Source organism: Heterodontus francisci, chromosome 14 (assembly GCF_036365525.1).
Source record: "Heterodontus francisci isolate sHetFra1 chromosome 14, sHetFra1.hap1, whole genome shotgun sequence".
NCBI classification, from domain to species: Eukaryota; Metazoa; Chordata; class Chondrichthyes; order Heterodontiformes; family Heterodontidae; genus Heterodontus; species Heterodontus francisci.
The window spans coordinates 33,615,215-33,639,273 of NC_090384.1; the positions used below are offsets into that span (position 1 = coordinate 33,615,215).

General features: G+C 42.0%; 2 protein-coding genes across 9 annotated transcripts in view; one reads left to right on the forward strand and one right to left on the reverse strand.

Moving 5' to 3' along the window:
• Window positions 1-14,934, reverse strand: part of LOC137376960 (activating molecule in BECN1-regulated autophagy protein 1-like) — a 577,540-nt gene extending 562,606 nt beyond the window's left edge. For 2 of the 5 annotated variants that reach the window (XM_068045972.1, XM_068045968.1), the window contains exon 1: window positions 10,586-10,810. The gene's annotated coding sequence lies outside the window, so the exon portion shown is untranslated. Of the gene's footprint in view, window positions 1-10,585; window positions 10,811-12,399; window positions 12,431-14,753 lie in introns of those variants that run through there. The other 3 variants (XM_068045971.1, XM_068045969.1, XM_068045970.1) reach the window with 3 other exon arrangements.
• Window positions 14,935-17,468: 2,534 nt separating this feature from the next.
• The window catches only part of atg13 (ATG13 autophagy related 13 homolog (S. cerevisiae)), a 173,880-nt gene continuing 167,289 nt past the window's right edge, over window positions 17,469-24,059 (forward strand). For all 4 annotated transcript variants that reach the window (XM_068045973.1, XM_068045976.1, XM_068045974.1 and 1 more), the window contains exon 1: window positions 17,469-17,700. The gene's annotated coding sequence lies outside the window, so the exon portion shown is untranslated. The remainder of the gene's footprint in view (window positions 17,701-24,059) is intronic.

Here is a 24,059-nt window from a genome sequence, read left to right on the forward strand (position 1 = left end):
CCAGAGCTGGCGGGCAGCCATAAAGACGGGGCTAAAGTGTGGCAAGTCGAAGAGACTTAGTAGTTGGCAGGAAAAAAGACAGAGGCGCAAGGGGAGAGCCAACTGTGTAACAGCCCTGACAAACAAATTTCTCTGCAGCACCTGTGGAAGAGCCTGTCACTCTAGAATTGGCCTTTATAGCCACTCCAGGTGCTGCTTCACAAACCACTGACCACCTCCAGGCCCTTATCCATTGTCTCTCGAGGTAAGGAGGCCAAAGATAAGATGGCCAGCATAGACACGATGGGCCGAAAGGCCTGTTTCTCTGCTTTATAACTCTATGACTCTTTTTAAGAAATACTCTGCCTTTCTGTTTTTCCTACCAAAGTGGATCACCTCACACTTACATTATATTCCATCTGCCATGCTCTTGCCCTTTCACTTAGCCTGTCCGAATCTCTTGAAGCCTCCTTGCATCCTCCTCACAATTTACATTCACACCTAGTTTTGTCTCATTAGCAATTTGGAAATATTACATTTGGTCCTCACATCCAGGTCATTTATATAGATTGTGAACAGCTGGGGCCCAAGCACTGATCCTTGCAGTATCTCACTAGTAACAACCTGCCATCCTAAGAATGACCCATTTATTCCTACTCTCTGCTTTCTGTCTGTTAACCAATTCTCAATCCATAGCAGTATATTACCCCCAATCCCACGTGCTCTAATTTTGTTTACTAACCTCCTCTGTACGACCTTACCAAAAGCCTCTGAAAATCCAAATACTCCAAACCACTGGTTCTCCTTTATCTATGCTGCAAGTAACATCCTCAAAAAACTCCAACAGGTTTGTCAAACATGATTTCCCTTTCATAAATCCATGTTGACTCTGCCCAATCATATCATTATTTTCCAACTGTCCAGTTATCTCATCCTTTATAATAGATTCTAACATTTTCCCTACTACTGACGTTAACCTAACAGGTCTGTAGTTCTCCATTTTCTCTCTCGCTCCCTTCTTAAATAGTGGTGTTACATTTGCTACTTTCCAGTCTGCAGCAACCTTTCCAAAATGTATAGAATTTTGAAAGATAACCACCACTATCTCTATAGCCACCTCTCTCAATACTCTGGGATGTCGCTCATCTGGTCCAGGGGATTTATCAACTTGCAAACCAATTAATTTTTCGAGTACTACCTGATACTGATACTTCACTGATACTAATTTCTTTCAGTTCCTCACATTTACAAGTCCCTTGGTTCCCCAGTATTTCTGGGAGATTTGTCTCCCAGAATGTTGCAAAAAGGAGTAGCAAACTGAGGATTGGGATTGTTTTATAAACCAGCAAAGGACCACCAAAAAGTTGATAAAAAAAAGGAAAAAATAGAATGAGAGTAAACTGGCCAGTAATATAAAAACAGATTGTAAGAGCTTTTATAGGTATATTAAAAAAAAGTAGCTGAAGTAAACATTGGTCCCTTAGAAGCAGACAAGAAAAATTATCATGGGGAATGAAGAAATGGCAGAGGCATTGAACAAATATTTTGTGTCTGTCTTTACAGTAGAAGACAAGTTTCATACCAGAAAAAGACAGTAACCTAGGGACTAAAAAGAGTGAGGAAATTAAGGAAATTAATGTCAGAGAAAAAGTATTGAAGAAACTTAAGGGACTAAAATCTGCCAAATTCCTGGGATATGATGGCCTACACCCGAGGGTTCTAAAGGAGATAGCTGCAGAGATAGTGGATGCACTAGCTATGATTTTCCAAAATTCCTCAGATTCGGGAATGGTCCCATCAGATTGGAAGTTGGCAAATGTTACACCGCTTCTCAAGAAAGGGGGGGGAAGAGAGAAAACTGAACTACAGGCCAATTCAGTCTTCAGGAAAATGCTGGAATCTATTATTAAGGAAATATTAATGCACTTCGAAAAGCACAGTATGATTAGAACAAGTCAACATGGTGTTACTTAAGGGAAATCCTGTTTAACAAATGTATTAGAGATTTTTGAGGATGTAACTGGTCGGGTAGATAAAGGGGAACCAGTAGATATAATATACCTGGATTTCCAAAAGACATTCGATAAGGTGCCACACAAAAGGTTAACAGGCAAAATAAGGGCTTATGGAGTTGGAGGTAACATGTTAGCATGGATAGATGATTGGATAACAGACAGGAAACAAAGAGTGGGCAGAAATGTGACATTTTCAAGTTGACAGGCAGTGAATAGTGGAGTGCTGCAAAGATCAGTGCTGGGGCCTCGGCTATTTACAATCTATATTAATGACTTAGATAAAGAAACAGAGAGTAATGTAGCTAGGTTTGCTGATGATAAAAAGGTAGGTGGAAAGGTAAGCTGTGGGGAGGACACACAGAGGCTGAGAAGAGATATAGACAGGTAAAGTGAGTGGGCAACAAGATGGCAAATGGAGTATAATGTAGGGAAGTGTGAAATTATTCACTCTGGTCATAATAGAAAAGCAGATTTTTTTTTTAAAAAGGTGTGAAACTTTTAAGTGTTGATGCTCAAGGCGTCTTGGGTGTGCATATTCAAGGAACGCAAAAAGTTAGCACGCAGATACAGCAAGTAACTTGGAAGGCAAATGGCATGTAGGCCTTTATTGCAAACGGATTGGAATATAGAAACGAAGAAGTCTTCCTACAATTGTACAGGCTTATGGTGAGACCACATTTGGAGGACTGTGTACAGTTTTGGTCTCCACATTTAAGGGAGGATATACCTGCTTGGAGGCAGAACAGCAAAGGTTCACAAGATTGGTTCCTGAGGGATGTCCTATGATGAGAGGTTGAGTAAATTGGGCCCATACTGTCTGGAGTTTAGAAGAATGAGAGGCAATCTCATTGAAACATACAAGATTCTGAAGGGGCTGGATAGGGTAGAAGCTGAGAGATTGCTTCCGCTGGTCAGGGAATCTAAAACACGGGTACAGTCTCATGATAAGGGGCCAATCGTTTAGGACTAAGATGAGGGGAAATTACTTCACTCAAAGGGTTGTGAATCTTTGGAATTCTCTACCCCAGAGGGTTTTGGATGCTCCACTGTTGAATACTTTTAAGTCTGGGATAGACAGATTTTCTGTCTCTCAGGGAATCATGGGATATGGCGAGCAGGCAGGAAAGTGGAGTTGAAGCCCAAGATCGTACTGAATGGCAGAGAAGGCTCGATGGGCCATATGGACGTGGTCCTATTTCTTGTGTTCATTTCTGATATGTAACAAGGTGCAACACAAGTGTATCTTACTTTACTGGCAATGTGACTCTCGCCACAAAATAAATCACAAATCTTAAGCTTTCAAGAACCCTGACCTGTCCGATGATTCTGGAATATAAAACTAAATTGCACCAAAAGCCCAATGTATTAAATTACAGCAACTTGCTTCTTTTATAGGGAAGAAATTTAACATTTTATGAATCATTGTACTGGCAAAATAGTTATACCATCATTCTAAAACAAATATTTCCCCTTTTCACCACACAATAGCAGCCACGACCCTTCATCTCATTCGCTTATCTGATCACTAGCTGCACCATTGTCAACACTCAAGATGATAAGCATGGTAACCAGTCAAATCATTGGCAGATGTAATTATTTCTTTCCCCCACTATTTTCCATTCCAAAATTGAAGAATTAACTGGCTTAAATATTTGATTGGCTGTGGTTATATGGATTGCTAGCCCTGCAAATAATTTGCAATAACCAGATTAATCAGATTGATATTTCCTGCAAATATATAACAAGCATCAGTGAGTGATTAATCAAATATGGAGATATGATCAACCAAGGCAGCGGGAATTAGTCAGCATGAAAAATCCAAATTCATATTTTGCAGCCCATCATTTGAAACATCATCACTGTTAGGGAAGGCCCTCCTCCCCATTAATGATAAATACAAAGTTATTAAAAAAAAACAACTGAAGTCATACTAATTATGGTATCCAATATTTGTTAAGTCTTGTGTGTTCAGGTCCGAACAAGAAGAATGAATTGCTCCTCGATTGATATGTATTATTTTACATTGATGCCATCTCCTTACTTTGCCTGTTTTGAAAGCAGCATATCTTTCTACTAATAGTAGGAATGAACAACGATTTGCATTTACATAATATTTTATATCAAAAATGCATCCGTCACTTTATACAGGGAAAAAAAAGGAACAAACATCAAGATGTGGGAGAATGTAAAGTGGCAGCAAGGGTGCGAATGCAAACTTTGTTTTCAGGAGCCTTTTGATAAGGTAGAGAGGGAGAACCAAAGGGCAGAGAAGGGGGACTTAATGTAGGAGGTTTTAAAGCTTGGGTGCAGTAAGCAGTGAGGGATTTGAATGGTCGGAGGATTTTAAATTCAATGTGGGTAGAATGGGGGGGGGGGGGGCAGTGTACATCAATAAGTATAGACAGGAGAGGTTGTTGGAAATAGTAAGCAGGAATTAATTAGATACAGGGAGTAATTTTAGACAAGTTGAAGATTATGGAATGGGGAGGATGAGAGGCTTACATGGGAGAAATAGAATCTTGAGCTAATGAAAGAGTGGATGAGGGTATCAATATCGAAGGACAAAGGGTTAGAAGCTCAACCCCAAGTTGAACAGGATTTTGCACAGCCAAATTTAATCTGGCAAAGATTTGAGGGGAGGAAGGAGGCAGAATTAATCAGCAACAAGGGAGTAGAGTTTCCACCTTTCAGAATGAAATGCTAAACTGTGGCTCCATTTGTCCTCTCAGATGCACATAAAAAGGCCCCAGGGCACCATTTCATAAGAAGGGCAGGGGATTTCTGAGTCCTGGTCAATATTTATCTCTCAATCAAGATCATCAAAACAGATTATCTCGTCATTTATCTCTGTGGGAGCTGACTGTGCACAACCTGGCTGCCACGTTCCCTACAGTGATACCACCTGAAAAGTACTTGATTGGCTGCAAAGCATTTTGGGAAGTCCTGAAGGGCCCTACATAAACACAAGTCTTTCTTTCTATGGTGAAGACTGAAAAATATGCCTTTACAGTTTTCAATCTGTAGTTGAAGGAAATTCCGGCTCATTCCTGATTTATGCCAGACAGGCATCCTCATAGAATCATAGAATGTCTACAGCACAGAATGAGGCCATTCAGTCCATCGTATCTGTGCCAGCTCTCTGCAAGAGCAACTCATCTAGTCCCACTCCCTGGCCTTTTCCCCGAAATTTTTTTTCTCTTTATCCCTGAAAGCACAGAGGTGGTCGTGGGGTCAAGGGAAGTGGGGGAGAGGTAGAAATGAATGTCATATGACATGACTCCAGGCCTGCGGATATCACCACGAAGTAGCAGCATGTAGGAGGTACAGCAAGGGGCTAAAGACAGATTATGTGGCACAGGATGAGAAGGCATTGCTGGAGATTTACTGGCTGCATTGGGACAGATAGGAGTGGAACAACACAAGTGCAGTCCACAGAACAGTGGAGGTGGATGGTGCAGTCAACTATGTTAAATGCCCTGAAAGGATTTATGTGAACAGGAGGGATTATGCGCCAGGCACAGAGGATGCAAGCAGTGATTTTCATTAGGCCCATCTCGATCTTGTAGCAGGAAAAATGAACATAACTGAAGAGATTCAAGCTGTGTTTTGCAGGAGAGATGATACATTTAAGGATCTTGGGAGTAGGAGAGGTTAGAACTGGGGGTAATTGGAGAACACTTACAGGTCAAGGGTTAAGACTATGGTCTTGAAAGGGAGATGTGTCTGGAGCCATCAACAAGATCAGCAAGCAAGGAAACTAAGAAAAAAAATGAATAGTCAGTAGTTGAGTGTGGAGATTAAATCAAGGAAGATGTGGAAAGGTGAGTCTGAAGAGAAAGATAAGGGAAAAAGCACAGTGACGATGAATCAAAGGTAGGTGAGTGATGGATTAAGATTGAAGCCATTCATTCTGCTGCCTCTGTCACATCCCCCCCACCATTCCAAACCTCCCTGAAGGCAACTTCTTGAAGGCTCCCATCCTGAACTGAAGTCTTTTCTCAGTTTCTCTCCAGTTTCCCCTCATGCCCTCTCTGACCTCATCTTGTCCACAAGACCCACTATTGCCCTTTATCCCATTCCCACCAAACTACGTACCACCCGACTTCCTTTCCTGGTTTCCATGACAGCTGGCGTTATAACTAGTTCCCTCGATTCACACTGTCCCCAAAAAATTGCTTTCACATTCCCCTTCCTCAAAAAATCCACTCTTGACACCACTGTCCTTTCAAACAGCTGCCCCATCTCCAATCTTCCTTTTCCGTCCAAAGTTCTTGAATGGGTTGTCCAAATATATGCCCATCTTTCCCACAACTAAAAGTTTGCATCTCTTCATTTATATAGCATCTTCCACAATTTAAGATGCTCCAAAGTGCTTTATAGCCAATTCACTACTTTTGAAGAGTAGTCACTGTTGTAGGAAATGTGGCAGCCAATTTTGTGCACAGAAGATCCCAAAAACAGCAATGAGATAATGGTCATATAATATGTTTAGCGATGCTGTTTGAGGAATAAATATTGGCCAAGACACTGGAGAGAGATTCCCTGCTGTTCTCAAAAGTTGTACCATAGGATCTTTTACATCCAGCTGAGAGGGCAGAGGCAGCTTATTTAATGTCTCACACAAAAGATAGCACCTCCAACAGCGTAGCACTCTCTCAGTACTCCATTAGGAGTTTCGACCGAGATTTCGAGCTTAAGTTTCGAGCTCAAACCAACAAAGTTCCGAATCAGAGGTGTCACACACACCAGAAGTGCGATGATACAAATTATGGACTAACTCTGAAGAGTTATGAAAAACTGACTTTGTCTTTTAAAAATGCACTTTTATTTTCAAAAAAACAATGGTCCAAAATGGCCACCAATGAAAAAGGGATTGGTCTCTGTGTATTCAAACTGTCTCACAGGGAAAAAGGACAAATATTCAAAGCTACGAGGTGTCAATTGCACCCCATCCTAAAACATTCAGAAGACATTCAATTCTGGAAACAAAGAAGGTGTGAAGTAGCCACGTAGCCATTGTGCAATCACCATGGAGAAGAGATCAGAACATCTCCGACCGGGAGGTGAGAAGTAACATAGCTTTACCATAAAAAAAATACAGCCGAAAGAGAGAGGCCACAGAGAAAAGCACCATTCAGCAGTTTGTTTTCCAGCAAGCCAGAAGGCACATGCCCTGCTGCAGAATCCTACATCTACATTAGACAGCAGTGAACTAGAAGTGACCCACCATCTTCAACTGAACTTTCAATCAAGAGCGAAATTTACAATCATCTTAGGCCTGTACCCATCAAGAACTTAACTTCCAAGAAAATTCAACAGATTTATAATGACCTGTCCTGTTTCTCCACCACCCCCCCCCCCCCACCCCCCCCACCAATAAAATTAACTTTTTTTCTCTATCTGTCTGTCTGTTTCTTGTGTGCTCGCGCTCGGGAGCAAGCAAATGTGAGAATAGATGTGGTTGTGACAATTTCGGGATAAGTCTTATTGATCAATAAAAAATTGATTTTGTTTTTTTTTTAAAAACCTACAAGAAAACCTGTCGCTGTCTGTTTATTTGAAAAAAAAACACCAAGGGGCTAAACCCTAATAACAAAACACTTGCTGCGGTGATGTGGGGAGTTGAACAGTGAGAACCACCCACATCGCACAACGTGGCCGTAACAGAGGCAAGAGTACTATCAATGAGCCACAGCTGAAATTAGCTTTCTGCCACATCACAGCACTGAAGCTCGCCCCAACTCAAAGTTACAAATAACATCCTCTGCAACTGCAATCATGGTGCAATATTCCTTCTCATTCGCCTTTACTGCCTTTGACATGGTCAACCACACTGTCTTTCTACAGCACCTCTCCTCTGTTCTCCAACTCACTGAGAATACCCTCACTCGATTCAAATCATAGCCAAAGCAACTCCAGAAATGGTTTCTCTTCTTGCCCACTCACGGTTACAAACTGGAGTAGGACATCGAGGCCAGCATCGCACCTCAAGAGCTGTGCCGACTGAACTGACCTAATTCAGCAGACTCAAATACCTTTGAACTTCTGCTCTGCACAGTGCAGTGTTACAATGGACAGTAACTTTATGTAGGAGGCGAACAAGCCAGAACTCTCCTCGCTTTACTGCCCCTCCCAAAAAACATTAAGGAAATCAAAATTAAGTGGAGAAAAAAGGAGCCAAAGGGAGGGAGCTATTGTTAATAAACTTGAAAAATAAAAACCTATGATTACTGACAATTTTGATTCATCACTCAACGTCAGCGGCACTCAAATTTATATTCTTGGCGTCAGATGCAACTAAATGTATCAGCAGTTCTCAAATGCAAGTATAAAGGAACTCATCTGTCTCATTCTTACAGAATATGTGGCTCCAATACACTTGGCAGAAAGTCATTAATGACTTTGTTCAAAAGTGTTAACATCAGTCCTGATGTTATCTTTAATCAATTCATAGTTTTGTCTGTGCGTACAGTTGAGGTTTACTTTAAAATATAGTGCTTTGAATGAAATTGTTCTATTCTGCTCAGTATCTTGCATAAAAACCCATTCTTCCTTTCAACACCAAACCATCCAATATTTTCTCCCCAATCCTCCTAATTCTGCCATGTTCTGATACTCGGAATCAGCCCCTTTATCCTTCTCTAGACCAACTCCAAGGTTTGGATGCTTCTTTGCATTCCAGTGACCAGAACTGAAGACGGTATTCAAGGTGCAACCTGGCCCAAACACTTGTATAACAGGTGCTATTTACTACTCATCTGACAAGAAATCACAACATTGCATAACAGCAATAAATAAAACTAACAACTAAATGTGATAAACATAGAGTGCACTTATCCCTCCCAAAATTCCTTCAGCCTCTTCCCTCGCTATCAACACTGTTCATGGTTGAAGTGCCTCACCAATTATTTTCCCCAATGCCTCAGCTCATTTGCTGCAGAAACCCTCATCTAAGCACCTTTGTTACCTCTCGATGACTATTCCAAATCAGTCCTGGTCGACCTCCTACGTTCTACCCTCCATAAAATTGAGGTCACCCATAACTCCACTACGCATATCCTAAGGCGCACCAAGTTCCATTTACACATCACTCCTGTGCTGGCTGATCTACATTCGGTCCCGGCAAAGCACTGATATTAAAATTCTCATCCTCATTTTCAAATCCCTGCACGCTTCCCTATTTGTAGAATTTCCTCCAGCCCTACAACCCAGTGAGAGAGGTCAATAACTAGGCAGCATAGTGGCAGAAGAAATAAAGGGCAATTGAGGAATAATTTTTCCAACGAGTGGTGGGAGTCTGGAACTCAATGCTGAAAGGGTGCTAGAGTCAGAAAACCCACTAGATTTTAAAAATACTTGGATATGCACTTGAAGTGCCATAACCTACAGGGCTAAAGACCAAGAGCTGGAAGGTGGGATTCGGCTGGATAATGTGTTGCGGCAGGCGCAAACGTGATGGACGAAATGGCCTCCTTCTGTGCCTTAAATTTGTCCATGCTTCTGACCTCAAGATATTTGAACTCCTCCAATTCCAGCTGTTTGAGCATTCCCTATTTTAATCTACTCACTAAACAATTACATTTTGACGTGATGATTCAGATAGATCAGCAATGTAAAAATAAGAGCTCTTTGGAAATTATTAGGCCCACAAATTTCAAACGGGTCAAATCAGCAAATAAGAGCATTTGCATACCATCTCATCCTGATTCCAATATCCTTTCCAAGATTACAACAAATAAACTGGAATCCTGTCACAATCGAAGACACCCTGGCAGCGACAAAACTAGGGCAGAAGCTTCTAGTGTTCAATGTTAAAACAACTCTGGGTCTCTCTCACAAAAGCAGCCAGACTAAAACCCTGCAATCACTTTTCTTCACACAAGAAAAAAAAAAACTTATTTTACAAACATAATTTACAGTTATTTACAATAGCAAAACTATATGCAAACCACTCTAATAAATGAAGGGTACATGCAACTCCAGGAGGAATAGACTGGTGATTTGATGTCAGCTCTCTGCACAGTCCGGCAGAATGTGGTCTCTGTAAATTATCAGGATGCTGCAAAAATCTGTAGACAATACAAGTACACAGCAATATTCCTGTAATTCAAACTTTTTGCCGCTTTAACAGCGTGTCACAGAAGAATGTGTGTGTGTGTGTGTGGGGGGGGGGGGGGTAATTTAGTTTCTGAATTTCCCCTAATTAAGATTGCCATCCCTCAATTAAACCCACAAACCATTTTCAGCGCGATGAAATCTGGAGAACAATGTTCTGTACAGGAATGAAAGGTGGAGGGGGTGAAGAGTTTGGTGTGACATTTAACCAGGGACGATTTACCGCCTCTTGATGGTTCAGTATACCTGGCTGGACAGAGAGAGAGAGAAAGAGCATAGCACATGCACACTCCCACTCCCAGTGCAGCCGCCTAGCCAGCCGACATGGCAGGGAGAGTTTGCGCTCTGGCCCGGAGGGGTTCGTGGCGTGTGTGCTGCGCGGGATCACACGATTCCCGTCTCCAGCCGGGGCTGTTCTACGCGCCTGCCAGAGGCTCCGCTTGGCTCGACTCCCCCGGCTGGAGGATTGGGCCTACCGTTTACACAGGGAAAGCAGCTGCGGGTTCCCGCTCCGCCACACACACCTCCCAGCCTTATTCACGCAGGCTGGCGAGACCGAGTTCCGAGGATCGGTTGCTTCTTTGTTGGGTGTTTTGTTTGTTTTTTTGGGGGGGAGGTAGTTCCCTTCCCCTCCCCCCTCCTCCGACCACCAAGCAGCAGATCCAGAGAAACCAAGCGGGGCAGGCGGGAGCAATCGGGCAAGGAGCGTCAATCAGCATCACAGAGCCAGACCGGAGACATAGAGCCCAGAGTGCCAGCTGTGCATCAAGCAACGTCATTGAGACAGACAGCAGCAAACGATGGACGAGCATTCTGATCTCACAGCACCTCTGTATCAACCAGCTGATGGATCACTTTTTTATTCACTTACTTCCTGCAGATCAGTCACCATCAGTACTCACAATCTCCACTTCTATTACAACCACCCACCCTGCCAAGCCATGACAACTCAATCCTAATTGCATTTATCTTTCATTTGTGCAGGGAATATACCAGACAACAATCCTCCCCTAGCACTGCCAAAAAAAATGTTTATGTTGTTTGTGGGACCTTGCTGTTTGCAAACTGCCACTGCTCTTACCTACATGACACTTCAGAAGTACTCCATTCGCTACGATGCATTTTAATACAACTCAAGGATGTGCAACCTTAAATGCAAGATTTTTCTTTGGTTGTTGGGTTAGGGAGTTTTAATTTTGTGGACCTGCAGAGTTGTTTTTAGCAGCACTCTCTCCACAGTGAACAAATCCCAAATCTATTAGTATCACCAACTTTAAACATATGGAAATAAATTTAAACATTGTATGTGGCCAATCATGCTCCCGATATGCATCTGCAGGCCAAAAGAGAAAAGATTGGGCACCTTATACTCAATCCTGACCTGTTCCACACCTTTTAATCTAGCAATAGAATCTTATTTCAATTCTTCAAAGATGCAATTTCTTCCTGTCTCTCCCTAGTCTAAAACAAGGATTACTGCCTCCAACCTTTGATGCGTTACCCTTAGTCCTTACTCATATTTTGGCCTTACTATATCATGATATCCTTGGCTCACTGGTAGCACTCTCAACTATGAGGTAAAAACTCCTGGGTTAAAGCCCTACTTGAGCAGATAATCTAGGCTGACATTTCAATGCAGTACTGAGAGAGTGCTGCATGTTGGAGGAATTGTCTTTCAAATGACACCTGCCTGTCCCCTCAAGTGGACATAAAAAAATCCAGTGATACTATTCAAAGAAGGACAAGAGATGTCCTGTTGAACATTTATTGCTCAAGCAACAATAAGACAGATTATCTAGTAATTTATCAGTGTTGTTAATAGGACTTTGTTGGACCATATATTGGCTGTACCTTTTCCTACATTACAACAGTAAGGACAACTCAAAGGTTTTTCATTGGTTGGGAGGTGCTTTAGAACCATCTTAGAATAGCGATAGAATTTCAATTTTTACATGTTTTTCTTTCTTTCAAATGCAACTCCCACACTTGTTTTATTGCTGGTTACTTCCGAAAAAAATCTAGTTTTCTTTTTAGCATCCAACTCTTAACTCTGTACAAAGCCCATATCTATGGCAAAAAAGATTTGCATTTCCATAACACCTTTCAGGACATCCCAAAATGCTTTACAGCCAATGCAGCACCTTTGGAGTGTAGATAATGTCAGAAACACAGCAGCCAATTAGTGCACAGCAAGGTCCCACAAACAGCAATATGACAATGACCAGTAAATATGTTTTTCAGTGATGTTAATTGAGGAATAAAAATTAGCCAGAACACTGGCATAACTTACACAAAATCAAAATACTGCAGATGTTGGAAATCTGAAATGAAAACAGAAAGTTCTGGAAATATTCAGCAGCTTTGGACAGAGAAACAGAGTTAATGTTTCAGGTCTGCAACATTTTATCATAACTGGGAAAAATCAGAAATCTAATAAGTTTTGAGCAATGAAAGAGAGGAATGTGGGAAAAAGAAAAAAAGGGAATGTTTGGGATAAGGTGGAAGGGAGAAGAGATTAAAAGACAAAAGGGTTCATGGTGAAAGGCCAAAAGGGTAAAAGGACAAGTAAAGAAACAAAAAGTGAGTCTAGAGGAGGTGCGAATGACAGGATTATGTATAGCTGCCATCCGAAAGCAAAGAAAAGCGGGAAAATAAGAGAAAGAGAGGGGGGGAAAAAAGATTAAACAAAATGGGGGCAGAGGTTAAACTCTAAAAATTGTTGAACTCAATGTTGACTAGGCTGTAAAGTGCCGAGTCAAAAGATGATGTGCTGTTGCTCAAGCCTGCATTGAGCCTCATTGGAACGCTGCGGGGGTTCAAAGACGGAAATGTCAAAGTGAGAGTAAGGTGGGGAATTAAAATGACAGACAACTGGAAGCTCAGGGTCATATTTGCAGACTGAACAGTGGTGTTCTGCAAAGCAGTCACTCAGTCCGTGTTTGGTCTCCCCAGTGTCGAGAAGGCCACATCACGAGCAGCAAATAAAGTAATAACTTCCCTGCTCTTCGAAGTAGTGCCATGGGAATTTTTTTTTACACGCACCTCAGAGAGATGAAAAAATTAAATACAACTACTCTATCTTCAGAATTTGCTCTAACACTTTTCTAGCATTCTTGAATAGATTCTACGGAAAAGCTCATCATCAAATAGACTGTTCTTCTCTCATCTCTATTCTCCAACCACTTCATCTGTTTCTTTCAACCTTTTTGTCTTAATTTCAATATGTTACAGTAATTGTTCCATATCTTTCCCTTTCCTTCTCCTCAGTTCCAAATGTACAGTTGTGCATGTTCCTCCTTCCTGAAACCTGTGTTAAAGTAAAATGTTGGCCCTGAACTTCCTGAATATTTGCATTGTTTTGCTGCAAATTAAACGTAATGTTGACATTCAGCACAAAGGATTAAGGATGTTCAAACATAAGTGACCTGCATTAGTTTATAAGCTACATTTAAGTTTCACTGATCTTTTACACCAATTGTACAAAACCCATGCGAAAACACCATATTGCTTATTAACATAACCATGTCGCCATTAAAAATTGTAACTCATGAGAATTTCCTTAATTTAAGCCAGTGAGCAGGCTGAAAATTTACACTTAAACTTTTAGGCACAATTCCAATTGTACTTCTGGTATTTTATAGGGACTTTTTAATGCACTTGTTAAAAAATTCTCCTCATTGAGACTAACAATATATTTTCTGGGTCTTTGAATACATCTTTATGCCATCAGATTGTTTTGCATTAAAAACTGAAATTTTTTTAATTGTTATTTCTTCAACATGCTGTACCTAATGTCCATAAATAGTTGCATTTGGCTTCAGGGTTTAATTGTCATATATGAAGAGAAACTTAAAGAATGAATATGACAAAAGTTTGGCACTTTCCTAGGGCCCCAATTGTTTACAGTGATTTCCACTTTTTTTACACCTTTTTTTTCAGGCCTGTGTATGCCAGTAAGATTCAGGAATTTTCAGAATAAATTTCTGCTTAAAATGCCTGTTATGACACTTCAGGAATTTCTGGGCCATCTCAAATGTGGAACTCCTTACTGCCATCATTATTGTTCTCCTACAATCTTCAGGTTTTTAAAGCCCAAGGTTGACAGCACTGTTTGCTGACCTAACAGTAACTACACTTCAGAAGAAACAGTTTGGTTATTATGAAGCACATCGAAGTATCGTGTTAATGCAAGTTTTTTATCTTGTCTTATGGTTCAACTATTTTGAAATATGATCCTTTATCTGGGTTTCTCACTTTAATAAAATTACAACCTTAATGGGAAATGTCATTTAAAGGCCTATTAAGTGGGAAGTACATCAAACTAAATTAAAACATTATAAAAGGAAGCTAGTTTCCCATTTCCCAGCCTCACTCAATCATCTGTTACCCATTTTGTGTTTGTAAAATTGATGGTTAGACACAGCCAGGGAAGACATTTTGTTCGGGAGTCCCCCGCTTAAAACATCATTAAACTTCTCCACTAATGACACAGTGAACAAGGACAACGCTTCAGTCACCATGGGGGAATTTCAGTCGGGGAGCTAACTGTAGCATAAAACAGAAAAAGTCCCTGAGAGATACCATGACAACTTGTCTAATACACAGAATACCAGGTGCAATGTTCTGCAGTTTTGCCTCATTTACCTTTTGAGAAGACAAGTAAGAAGTTCCGGAGATCAAGCAGACTGGTTAGTGTCCATCACTGAGCAGAATATAATTGCGTCAAAAGAACAAGCTTTGCTGCGGCCTAAAAACCCTTCACACATTCCATGATTTCTTGTTACAGACAGCAATGGCTCTCCAGACCAGAGCGACTAACACAGAGCAATAGATAACATCAGATGGCCAGGCCAAAGCAATGGAATCCACAACATCGACCAACAACCTCGTTCACACCAACAGGAAGATATCACCAAGCCAGTGTCAGACAGCCAGGCCAGAGCAATTGAGATTGCTCAATCACTGTCTGCTCATGGAACTGCATTCAACACAAGATCTCAACATTGCACATAAACCTCGTTTATTGTTAAAATATGCATCATACATTACAGGCCTGTCAACATATTAAAAGGAAATTCAGCCTTCATATTTCATCTTGTGCAGTGACATAAAACTGCAAAATGGAATATATTTGTGAAGGTGAAGGCAGGCAAAGCAGATGTCAGAAATTTAATCTGACTGTGAGTGGACTGCGTTGCTTGCATAGGCATAATCATTCTGCCTCTTGGCCTGGTTTCTGCAATCAAATGAGGAACCAGTCAGCCCTAAGCCTTCAATCTTGGAATATTCCTTTTGAAGATATTGGCAAGCAAAATATGTTCACCTGTTTCCTCAACCTCCTAAAGGCAAGGTTTGGAATAAAGCGCATTTAAGTCCTGATCATTACAGTACCCTATAAAGAACAGAAGATCTGGTTCTCCTGCTAGCTTTGCAGTAGGTGCACCATCTGGTGTGATGTGGAGCTGCAGTGATCAGGGCCAAATGTTCAAACCTTGACGCGTACTGAATTAGTTGACCTTACCTAAAGTAATGCTAACAGAACTGCAATCTTATTAGGGTGGAAAATGAACAAACCTGTTTTGTTACAACACCTTTCACATCCTCAGGGCATCCCAAAGCTTCACACCTAATGAAGTACTTTTTGAAGAGTCGTTACAGTTAAAATTAAGGTAAACATGGCAGCCAATTTGCACACAAGGTCCCACAAACAGCAGTAAACTATCTGCTCAGATAGGGTCGGCACAGTGGCGCAGTGGCTCGCTCCGCAGCCTCATAGCTCCAGCGACCCGGGTTCGATTCTGGGTACTGCCTGTGCGGAGTTTGCAAGTTCTCCCTGTGAACGTGTGGGTTTTTGCTGGGTGCTCCGGTTTCCTCCCACTGCCAAAGACTTGCAGATGATAGGTAAATTGGCTGTTGTAAATTGCCCCTAGTGTAGGTAGGTGGGTAGGGAATATGGGATTACTGTAGGGTTAGTATAAATGGGTGGTTGTTGGTCGGCACAGACTCGGTGGGCCGAAGGGCCTGTTTCAGTGCTGTATATCTAAATAAATAAATAACCTGTTTTAGTAATGTTGGTTGTGGGATAAATGTCGGCCAGAACACCATTCTCTTCTTTGAATAATGCCACAGAATCTTTCAAATCCACCTGAGATTGCAGATGGGACCTCAGTTTAATGTCTCATCTGCAAGATAGCACCTCTGGCACTGCAGCACTCCCACAGTAACGCACAGAAATATATTATGTACTCAAGTTTCTGGGATAGGGGCTTGAACCACAGACTTCTGAGTCACAAGTAAGGGCCCTATCACTGAGCCAAGACTGACACCTATTTTGCCTGGTTTGCTACCAGGAGGGCGATTTAACATAAGTTTGGTGTCATTTGAGATGACATTCGTCGTGATCTACTATCATCATCCACTTCATCTAACTTCATGATTTGGTGTGTTGTACAGTATAATGTTCATTGAGCAGTTTTATTTCACATAACCTTTTGTCAGTTCAGAGCCCAAATCTTGGCTTCGTAAGAGTTTATGTTGTCCATCTTTCGAAACAGTTTCCACATCTGATCACAAACTTTGCTATAAAGTACACATGGCAATTGGATAAGGGCAGTAATGAGTTCAGCTAAAGGCCAGATAGTCTGCAGACACTCCATATCTTACCATGAAGAATGGTGAGTTGCGCAAGGTACCACAGAACTGTCAACATTTGTGGAAATGTAAACAAAACAAAATACGACAGATACTGGAAATCTGAAAGTTCCACAGGTACTGCTGAGTGTGTCCAGAATTTTCTGTTTTATTTGTGGAGCTGTATCCTGGCGGAATTATAAAGGAAGCGAAAAGAGAGGAAGATATTTTTGGCATTGGCAAATGAAGCAATTTTCACCTACCTCCTAAAAATGTGAATTGAAAAAATAATCCGCCCGTAGAATTAAATTCTTCTAAGTCATTTATAATTTCCCCTGTAACTTCAATTTAAATTTCGAAAACAAAGCAATGATATTTCTGGCTGGCTCCATTCTATAACTCCATTCTGAGAACTGCTGTCCAGCCTCTTGCAATCAGGCAGAATTTGGGAACAGCCTTTTGCCTGCTGGGGAATGTAGTCATTTCTGGGGATGGTGCATGCTGGTAGTTGTAGGCTGGAGCCGACTCCAAAAACTACTCAATGATTAACATTCGCACATTCACCACAACATGCTGTGTGAAATAAATTCTGAATTCCGTTACCGTAACAACAAGGCGCAGCAGAGAGCTGTATTTATTGGGGTATATTTATTGATGCCTGTTTTACTTCCACCCGACAGTTGGAGGGGGTGATGACGAATGTGCGTGCCTGACTTCGGTGCCTCTGTTTGCGGAAGGAGGCGGAGGTAAACAGAGGTTGGGAGCCGGCCTATCGGAGCTGCTTTGTTGTTGTGATTGGAGTTCGAGTGCTGCTACCATCTAGCCAGCCATCCATCCCTCTCTCTCTCATAGCCGGCGGGGTGCGAGACACGGGGCCAACACACTGCACCGCTCCGAAGAACGGCGCTGAATTGAGGAGCGAGAAGTGAAGGCCGTTACCGTGTCCGCTGGAATGTGAGGGGTATGTGTCCGCGGGAACTGGGCCCGGAGCAGCGATAGCACCAGGGTCTGGCTCGTCACCCCGCTACAAATGCGATTCCATCTCTTTCTTTATAGTTTTATGATAGTAATGCAGTATTGACATTTATTTTGAAAGTTTATTTCACATGTTTTACATTTTTAAAGTGTGGGAGTATAAGTAAAAGTTGTTTACTAATTGGACAACTCTTTCTAAGAACTGGCACAGAGACGGCGGACCGAATGGTCTCCTTTCTGTGCTGTAATGTTGACAAGCTAAGTGTATTTGTAGCAGGGAGAATAATATTGAAAGTTTATGAAATTTTAAATTGTCTGTAATTTAAACACAATGTGATTTCTTATAATGACTTAAACTGCATTTTACAGTGTGTTTAGGTGCATGTAGATGTAATGTATGATATAGTCAAGACTATGGAGACATGGCTGCAAGGTGATCAGGGATGGGAAATGAACAGCCAGGGATATTCAGTATTTATGAAGAACAGACAAAAAGCAAAAGGCGGTGGAGTTGCATTGCTGGTTAAAGAGGAAATTAACGCAATAGTGAGGAAAGATATTAGCTCTGACGATATGGAATCTGTGTGGGTAGAGCTGAGAAACACTAAGGGGCAAAAACTTCAGTGGGGGTTGTATATAGACCCCTAAACTGTAGTGGTGATGTTGGAAATGGCATTAAACAGGAAATTAGAGATACATGCGATAAAGGAACATCTGTAATTATGGGTGACTTTAATCTGCATATTGATTGGACAAATCAAATTAGTCACAATACCGTAGAGGCGGAATTCTTGGAGTGTATACGGGATGGTTTTCTGGACCAATACGTTGAGGAACCAACTAGAGAACAGGCCATCCTAGACTGGGTATTGTGTAATGAGAGAGGAATAATTGACAATCTAGTGGTGTGAGACCACGTGGGGACGAGCGGCCATAATATGATAGAATTCTTCTTCAAGGTAGAGAGTGACATAGTTGATTCTGAGACAAGGGTCCTGAATTTTAGTAGAGGAAACTTCGAAGGTATGAGGTGCGAGTTGGCCATGACTGATTGGGAAACGTTACTTAAAGGGATGATGGTGGATAAGCAATGGCAAACATTTAAAGAGCGCATGGCTGAATTACAACAATTGTTTATCCCTGTCTGGCGCAAAGGGAAAGGTAGCCAAACCATGGCTTGCAAGGGAAATTAGAGATAGCATTAGATCCAAGGAAGAGGCGTGTAAATTTGCCAGGAAAAACAACAGACCTGAGGATTGGGAGCAGTTTAGAATTCAGCAAAGGAGGACTAAGGGATTGATTAACAAGGGGAAAATAGAGTACGAGAGCAAGCTTGCGGGGAACATAAAAACTGACTGTAAAAGTTTCTATAGGTATGTGAAGAGAAAAAGATTGAAGACAAATGTAGGTCCCTTACAGTCAGAAACAGGGGAATTTATTATGGGGAATAAAGAAATGGCTGACCAACTAAATGCATACTTTGGTTCTGTTTTCACAAAGGAGGACACAAATATCATACCAGAAATGTTAGGGAACACCGGGTTTAGTGAGAGCGAAGAACTGAAAGAAATCAGTATTAGTAGAGAAATGGTGTTGGGGAAATTGATGGGATTGAAGGCCGATAAATCCCCAAGGCCTGATGGTCTGCATCTCAGAGTACTTAAGGAAGTGGCCCCAGAAATAGTGGATGCATTGGTGGTCATCTTCCAAGATTCTATAGACTCTGCAACAGTTCCGACAGATTGGAGGGCAGCTAATGTAACCCCACTATTTAAAAAGGGAGGTAGAAAGAAAGCAGGGAATTATAGTCCAGTCAACCTGACGTCAGTAGTGGAGAAAATTCTAGAGTCCATTATCAAAGATTTTATAGCAGAGCACTTGGAGAACACTGGTAGAATTGGACAGAGTCAGCATGGATTTACGAAAGGGAAATCATGCTTGACAAATCTACGAGAATTCTTCGAGGATGTAACTAGTAGAGTTGATGAGGGGGAGCCAGTGGATGTGGTTTATTTGGACTTTCAGAAGGCTTTCGATAAAGTCCCACATAAGAGATTAGCATGTTGGCACCACAGCCTCACAGCTCCAGGGACCCGGGTTCAATTCTGGGTACTGTCTGTGCGGAGTTTGCAAGTTCTCCCTGTGACCGCGTGGGTTTTCGCCGGGTGCTCCGGTTTCCTCCCACAGCCAAAGACTTGCAGGTGGTAGGTAAATTGGCCATTGTAAATTGCCCCTAGTGTAGGTAGGTGGTAGGGAATATGGGATTACTGTAGGGTTAGTATAAATGGGTGGTTGCTGGTTGACACAGACTTGGTGGACCGAAGGGCCTGTTTCAGTGCTGTATCTCCAAATAAAATAAAATTTAAAAAAAAATTGGGGATAGTGTATTGCGATGGATAGAAAATTGGTTGGAGGACAGGAAACAAAGAGTAGGGATAAATGGGTCCTTTTACGAATGGCAGGCAGTCAATAGTGGGGTACCGCAGGGATTGGTGCTAGGACCCCAGCTATTGACGATATACATTAATGATTTAGATGAGGGAAATAATGTAATATCTCCAAATTTGCAGATGAGACAAAACTGGGTGGAAGGGTGAGTTGTGAGGAGGATGCAGAGAGGCTTCAGGGTGATTTGGACAAGTTGAGTGAGTGAGCAAATGCATGACAGATGCAGTATAATGTGGATAAATGTGAGGTTATCCACTTTGGCAGCAAAAACAGGAAGGTATATTATTATCTGAACGGCTATAAACTGAGAGAGGGGAATATGCAGCGAGACCTGGGTGTTTAGTTTAGTTTAGAGATACAGCACTGAAACAGGCCCTTCGGCCCACCGAGTTTGTACCGACCATCAACCACCCATTTATACTAATCCTACACTAATCCCATATTCCTACCACATCCCCACCCGTCCCTACATTTCCCTACCTATACTAGGGGCAATTTATAATGGCCAATTTACCTACCAACCTGCAAGTCTTTTTGACTTGTGGGAGGAAACCGGAGCACCCGGAGAAAACCCACGCAGACACAGGGAGAACCTGCAAACTCCACACAGGCAGTACCCAGAATTGAACCCGGGTCGCTGGAGCTGTGAGGCTGCGGTGCTAACCACTGCGCCGCCCCACCAGTACACCAGTCGCTGAAGGTAAGTATGCAGGTGCAATAGGCGGTAAAAAAGGCAAATAGTATGTTGGCCTTCAAAGCGAGAGGATTCGAGTACAGGAGCAGGGATGTCTTGCTGCAATTATACAGGGCCTTGGTGAGGCCATACCTGGAATACTGTGTGCAGTTTTGGTCTCCTTATCTGAGGAAGGATGTTCTTGCTATAGAGGGAGTGCAGCGAAGGTTTACCAGACTAATTCCTGGGATGGCGGGACTGACGTATGAGGAGAGATTGAGTCGGTTAGGATTATATTCGCTGGACTTCAGAAGAGTGAGGGGGATCTCATAGAAACCTATAAAATTCTCACAGGACTTGACAGGATAGATGCAGGAAGGATGTTCCCGATGGTAGGGGAGTCCAGAACCAGGAGTCATAGTCTAAGGATACGGGGTAAACCTTTCAGGACTGAGATGAGGAGAAATTTCTTCACCCAGAGAGTGGTGAGCCTGTGGAATTCGCTACCACAGAAAGTAGTTGAGGCCAAAACATTGTATGTTTTCAAGAAGGAGTTAGATTTGGCTCTTTGGTGTAAAGGGATCAAAGGGTATGGGGCGAAAGCAGGAACAGGCTACTGAGTTGGATAATCAGCCATGATCATAATGAATGGCAGAGCAAGTTCGAAGAAGCAGGAGTAAACCATTGGGCCCTATTTACTTAGTAATGGCATTTTGTTTAATCGGGGCAAACCCCTCTTCACTGGTTTTCAGATTTGTTTGTGAGGCCATTTTCTTGCAGTTATTGATAGTAATGAAGATCTACAGTTTAGGCCGTGTCACAAAACTCCTCCCTCGTTATTTGCAAAAGGAAGCGACCATAATCAGGTCAGTGTCTCTTGTGGTATTCCAGAAGACCATTCTAACTTGTTACTGCTGAGTTTACTAGTTTATAATTGCCCACTGCATACTTTTGATTTCTGATCAGACAAACACTGTGCTGATAGACCAAATATTTTTCAGACTAAATTAAGAATTGTTTATTGTAGGAAACATACTTACACAAATCTGTAAGTTGGAACAACAGTATTTAACTTTGACATGAAACTGTAAGTCCAATACACATCATTTCAAAATTCTTACATTTCAAGGTCCTTGTCATAAAATGATGCAGCATAGAAGGTGGCCATTTGGCCCATCATGCCTGTGCTGACTGAAACAAGTACCCAAATAGTCCCACTCCCTTGCTCTTTCCCAACAGCTGTGCCAATTTTACCCCCTTCAAGTATTTATTCAATTCACTTTTGGCAGTATTAAATCTGTTTTCAGCAGTGCATTGCAGATCATAACTTGCAGAATTTTTTTTCCTTATTGCCTCAGATTATTCTGCCAATTTTCATGACCATATTGGTAGGAATGACTATCGCACAGTCATTGTGAAGACAAAGTCCCATCTTCACACTGTTGTGTGGCACTAGCATCATGCTAAATAGGATCGTTTGAGATCAGATGTAGCAGCTCAACTGGGCATCCAGGAGGTGGTGTGGGCCATCAGCCACAGCAAGATTGTACACCACCACAATTTTCTGTAATCTCATGGCTTGGAATAGCCCTCACTCTATCATTACCATCAAACCAAGGAACCAACCCTGGTTCAATGAGGAGTGTAGGGGAGTATGCCAGGAGCAGCACCATACCTAAAAATGAGGTACCAGTTTGGTGAAGCCACAAGATGAACTAAAAATCTGCTAAACAGCAGAACATCTCGGCTGTAGTGTTGAAGACTTGTGCTTCAGAACTCAACATGCCCCTAGCCATGTTGTTCTGGTACAGCTACAACACTGGCATCTGCCCAACAAAGTGGAAAATTGTTAGGTAGTTCCTGCCTTCAAAAAGCAGGATAAATCCAATCTGGCCAATTACTGCCCCATCAGTCTATGCTCAATCATCAGCAGTGATCAAAGTTGTCATTGATGCTACTATGAAGTGACAATTAGTCAGCAATACCAATGCTTGGGTTCCACCAGGACCACCCGGCTCCAGATCTCATTCCTGCTTTGGCCCAAACATGGACAAAACAGTTGAATTCCAGAGGTGAGGTGAGAGCGGCGACCCTTGACATCAAGCAGCATTTGACCATTGTGGCATCAACGAACCCTAGCAAAATTGAAGTCAATGAGAATCAGGGGGGAAACTTACAGAAGTCTCCAAGCCTGTTTGTGAAGAAGACACTGAGACTAGGATGCTCTGGTGTAGATAGTTCTGTGACAAGCAATAAACAAACTTCTGCTCTCCAAACAACACCACTAGCCAGTGCTGGTTGGCGCTTTATATATAGACATTTGAATACAATTAACTAACACCCAACACCTGTTCACACTATTATCTTGAATGACCAGGTATTTATCATCCATTAACAGAACTTCAGACCCGAACAGAAACTATCCGCTCCTGGAGTTATAACTAGCACAAAGAAAGATAGCTGTGATTGTTGGAGGCCAATCATCTCAGTCCCAGAACATCACTGCAGGCGGTCCTCAGGGTAGTGTCCTAGGCCCAACCATTTTCAGCTGCTTCATCAATGACCTTCCTTCCATCATAAGATCAGAAGTGGGGATGTTTGCTGATCATTGCACAGTGTTGAATCCTTTTCCTAATTCCTCAGAAAATGAAGCACTCCTTTACCGCATGCAGCAAGACCTGGACAACAGGCTTGGGCTGATAAGTGGCAAGTAACATTTGCGCTACACAAGTGCCAGGCAATGACCATCTCCAACAAAAGAGAATCCAACCATCTCCCCTTGACATTCAATGGCATTCATTACCATCAATGAAATCCCCAGCATCAACATCCTGGGGGTTACTGTTGGCTGGAAACTGAACTGGGCCAGCCACATAAATACTGTAGCAACAAGAGCAGTTCAGAGGCTGGGACCTTTGCACTGAGTAACCTACCTCCTGACTCCCCAAAAACGCCAAAAGTAAAGGCAGTCAACCATGGCTAACAAAGGAAGTTAAGAATTGTACAGGATTAAAAGAAAAGGCCTATAAAGTTGCTGCAAATAGTAGTAAACCTGAGGATTGGGAGGATTTTAGAATACAGCAAAGGAGGATGAAGAAACTGAACGAAAGGGAGAATAGAATATGAATATAAGCTAGCAAAAAATATGAAAATAGACTGTAAAAGCTTCTATAACTACATAAAAAGGAAATGTTTGGCTAAGACAAATGTGGGTCCATTACAGG